The 5,000-nt window shown below is 46.4% G+C and overlaps 1 non-coding gene across 1 annotated transcript; it reads left to right on the top strand.

Moving 5' to 3' along the window:
• The first annotated feature begins 859 nt into the window (after positions 1–859).
• Positions 860–932, top strand: Trnad-auc (transfer RNA aspartic acid (anticodon AUC)). Its single transcript has one exon. It is a non-coding gene; the product is annotated as a tRNA-Asp (tRNA).
• Positions 933–5,000: the final 4,068 nt, after the last annotated feature.

Here is a 5,000-nt window from a genome sequence, read left to right on the forward strand (position 1 = left end):
AACTCACTCAGTACGGCCAGTCCTCTCTTCTCCTCTACACAGAGCCCTCGGATGTCCAGTGGGTGTCTGAATGACCCAACGTTTAGCTTCCGTCGTCAGAATTGTGGTATTCTTTGTCAACATTCACGCTGTTAACGTCGTCTCTTTCGCCGTTCGTATGGAAAGAGTTAAAGCAGTTTGGAAGGAGTTGGTCCCACGACAAGACAACCAACCAGAAAACTTAGGAGACGTGGAGTGATGGCCTAGAGGTAACACGTCCGCCGCCTGGGAAGCGAGAGAATCTGAGCGCGCTGGTTCGAATCACGGCTCAGCCGCCGATATTTTCTCCCCCTCCAATAGACCTTGAGTGATGGTCTGGACGCTTAGTCATTCGGATGAGACGATAAACCGAGGTCACATGTGCTAGCATGCACTTAGCGCACGTAAAAGAACCCACGGCAACAAAAGGGTTGTTCCTGGCAAAATTCTGTAGAAAAATCCACTTCGATAGGAAAAACAAATAAAACTGCACGCAGGAAAAAAAAAAAATTTAAGAAAAAAAAAGGTGGCACTGTAGTGTAGCGACGCGCTCTCCCTGGAGAGAGCAGCCCGAATTTCACACAGAGAAATCTGTTGTGATAAAAAGAAATACAAATATAAATACAAAAAGACAGACTTTTGATACAGTTCGACCACCGTAGTAGTGGTCTTTCGGTTGAGACGACAGATGTCTCGGCCGTGTGCAGCGTGCACTCAGTGCACGTGAAAGAACCACTGAACCGGCGGCAACCAAAGGATTGTCCCTGGCAAAATACGATGCGATACGATACGATGCGATACAAATTCGTTCCATTCATTTTCTCATTTTGGGTGACGCCGGGGCGCAATAGCCGAGTGGTTAAAGCGTTGGACTATCAATCTGAGGGTCCCGGGTTCGAATCTCGGTGGCGCCGCCTGCATGGTGGATAAAGGGTGGAGATTTTTCCGATCTCCCAGGTCAACATATGTGCAGACCTGCTAGTGCCTGAACCCCCTTTGTGTGTATACGCACGCAGAAGATCAAATACGCACGTTAAAAATCCTGTAATCCATGTCAGCATTCGGTGGGTTATGGAAACAAGAACATACCCAGCATGCACACCCCCGAAAACGGAGTATGGTTGCCTTCTTGGCGGGGTAAATAATCAAAAACGGTCATACACGTAAAATGTTAAATGTTACATGTTTGTCTGAGTGTGTATGTGTGCGTGCCTGAAATCTGATTGAATGACACAGGAAACGAATGATGAGCGCCCAATGGCAGCCGTCAGTCGGCTCTACTCAGGTAGGCAGCCTGTTGTTGCAAATGACTCCGTGTTTGTAAAGCGCTCAGAGCTTGGTCTCCGACCGAGGATAGGCGCTAATTAAGTATCCATATCAATTGAAAAAATCAATTCAATCAAAATTCTGGAGAAAAATCCACTTTGATAGTAAAACAAATACACTTGCAGACAGAAAAAAAAGTGAAACAATATATATATATATATATATTCATATTTACATAGGTGGCGCTGCATTGTGCATGGCGATGCCAGTGCTCTCCTGCCCTAGGGGAGAGCAGCCCGAATTTCACACAGTCAGATCTGTTGTGATAAAAAAAAAAATTGTACCTAACACGACACGACACGATACGATACGATACGATACGATACGATGCAATACAAATTCGTTCCATTCATTAATCTTTCTCAAGCAGGTACCAGTGGGTTTTCTGTAGACTTTGGCCAGGGACGACTTTAAAAAGAAACAACCACATTCTTTTTTATGTTTGTTTATTCATTCATTTATTTATTTGTCAGCTTATTCATTTATTTATCTGTTTACTTGTTTATTTATGTATTCATTCATTTGTATGTTTGTTTGTTCATTTATTTCATTTCTTTCTGTTTGCTGCTGTGGATTCTCTAAACTGAGAGGCAAGTCATCCAAAATACTAACACCCCGACCAGACTGCTACTAACGCTCTTGTGGCAGGAGGCTGCGTGTCTGTGTGGGTTGAGGTGAGGCCTAAGTTGGGTGGTGGGTGGGTGGGTGGTCGAAGGAGCGAGAAACTTTCGCATCTATCCCCCCCCCCACGCCCCCCGCCCACCCCCCCCACCACCCCCGCAGCCCTCCCCTCCCCCCTCCTCTCTCTCTCTCCAAATTCCTGTTGAGATGTGAATGTTGTGACATTACTTTTAAAGCCCCTCTTTCAAGAAAAAAAAGATGTTTGTGGAAGAGCAGCAACTTAAGAGGACGGAAACACAAGAGGAATGGCATGAGTGAAAGGAGTAAGAGGAGGAGGTGGAAGAGGAGGAGGAGGAGCAGGGGGAGGAGGAGGAGGACTGAGGCTGTCAAGCCATATAACAACGATCTCTTTTTCTCCAATACCTTTGATGGGAGTGAATAGATAATTACCTCTGACTCACCAAAACTGAAGTCCGCTGAAGCACAATTCACTACGAATATCGAAAGAAAAACTTAAGATTCAGTCAAGAGATTCAGCTCCGCAAACAACCAATACACTGAGAACATGTCACTCATGCCAAACCAGGAGACCGACAGAGACAGCTCTTGCTTCAGGAAAGTGGAAGAAGTTATCCAAGAAAGCGTTGTAATTGTATTGACAACAGCACAGTGAGACAGAGACACAGACAGAAAGAGAGATAGACAGGGGGGTGTTGGGGGGTGGGGGGGAGATAAGAGAGTGAGAGTAGGAGACAAAGAGAATGAGAGAATGACAGACAGTAACAGAGAGAGACAGACAGAGACAGAAACAGAGACAGAGGGAGAGAGAGAGAGAGTGTATGTGTGGAAATTCTACAGATAATAGGTTTTTAGCAAAATTTAGAACAGTATTGGACATTGTTTCTAACATATTCTATAATGGACAAAAGAGAACACAATTTCATCTTCTTTACATAGATCATGTACAGAGCGAAAGAGATAGAGACAGAGAATACGAAAACGAATACAAATGATTTATTGTGGTCAGGCACATTTTTGCCCATTCACTTGGGGACGGACAGGTTGGGGAAGAGGTTGTACATGCCAGAAAATTAATATAATGTAATAAACTTACAGCTCGTGCACTGCACAAATGATCATGGCATGGACATGTAACCAGTTGCCAGACAAGTAAATACATTTTCGTGTCTGATCTAATCCGAACGTTTTCTCAGTCTGCTGGAAAGAGAATCACACTTTGAAACTAGTTATGTGGCTATCTCTGTGGCTGCCTTCACATCCACACTCTCCACGATCGGCTTCGGATCCACTCTGTTTACACATACCCAGATTCAAACACTCGACTTTTGGCCGCCGTTCGTTCTCTGTCTCTGGACCTTGCGATTGGAATGAACTTCCTCTTTCTCTTCGTCAGGTCTCCACACTCAGCTCTTTCAAGTCTGGCCTTAAAACCCCACCTCTTCCCAAAATAGCCTCCCTTCCCTGCCTCTTCCTTGCCTTCAGTTTTTTCCAGTTTTAGAGTTATGCATGCGTGTGAATGACTGTTGCGAAAGCGCTTTGATTTGTCTCTGCACAAGATTCAGCGCTATATAGATATAATCATTATTATTATTATGTTACATAGGGATCAGGATTTCCTTTCTCAACATTTTCACGTGCCTTTGGGTTGATGTGTTTGAACATGTTTGCTAGTTTGTCCATTTTTCTTGGCCGACTCTGCCATCCATAACATCATCTGTCGGCAGACACCCGCTGACTGTCAGTCCATTTTCGTACATCAGTTCATTCCGTTCACTGTCAGGTTGGGAACTATCCGAGTCAGTGCTGTCTGTGTTTGGGGGCACGAAGGCCGTGCAACTTTTTTTCCCCCCCCCCAACTCACACATTTCTGTGTCGCACAATGTGTCTGCACCTGTGGCTTTGTCGTTGTGAAGAACTGTCACTGCACGTGCATCCGTGTCCCCTTGTGTCATGTCAATCTGCTGGTTGTCACGCACGTGCGTCGCTCGATGACAGTGATGCAGAGGAAGGATGGGGGCGGGGGGGGGGGGGGGGGGGCATGGGGGCGGGGGGTGGGGGCATGGGGGAGGGCGAGGAGGGAGGGTTGTCACAAATAAACATGTCAGCGTGAACAGCTTCCTTGTCAGCAGTGTCAGTAACATAGAACAGACTGGGAGGGGGGGGATTGGCAAAAATAAACCTAAAGGGGACGACACATGATCACTTTCCTTCCTCTCCTGGTTTTCTCTGTGTGTTTTTGCTCTTCTTTTATGTCTGCTCACGCACACTGGGATGCCGGACATTTTGGGCGGTATTCAGCTGTACTGTGTTGTTAATGTTGAGCAACATGGCGTTGACCGGTCGTTGTCAGCCTGTAACCCATATCAGCGTGCAGTGGGTTTGTATTTCTCTTTTTATCACAACAGATTTCTCTGTGTGAAATTCGGGCTGCTCTCCCCAGGGAGAGCGCGTCGCTACACTACAGCGCCACCCCCTTTTTTTTTCCTGCTTGCAGTTTATTTGTTTTTCCTATGGAAGTGGATTTTTCAACAGAATTTTGCCAGAACAACCCTCTTGTTGCCGTAGGTTCTTTTACGTGCACTGAGTGCATGCACACGGGACCTCGGTTTATCGTCTCATCCGAATGACTAGCGTCCAGACTACCACTCAAGGTCTAGTGGATGGGGGGGGGGGGGAGAAAATATCGGTGGCTGAGCCGTGATTCGAACCAGCGCGCTCAGATTCTCTCGCTTCCTAGCCGGACGCGTTACCTCTAGGCCATCACTCCACTCCATGAAGACACGAACGAAAATACCCAGCATGCATGAACCACGACAGAGTCATTGGCAAGTCGATGTTGGTCGTGTAACGGAAAGAAGAAGAAGAAGAAGAGTAAGTCTGACTGAGAACGACGACTGACACTTTGTTCGCCCCTGCATTCTATTTGGAATGAAGACAGCGTCGTGTATGGCATCAGTCATGGTTTTACAGCGTAGACGGCAGTCCCTCAACAGGCATGATAGTTCTGTTTCTGT

This window comes from Babylonia areolata, chromosome 4 (genome assembly GCF_041734735.1).
Source record: "Babylonia areolata isolate BAREFJ2019XMU chromosome 4, ASM4173473v1, whole genome shotgun sequence".
Lineage (NCBI taxonomy): Eukaryota > Metazoa > Mollusca > Gastropoda > Neogastropoda > Buccinidae > Babylonia > Babylonia areolata.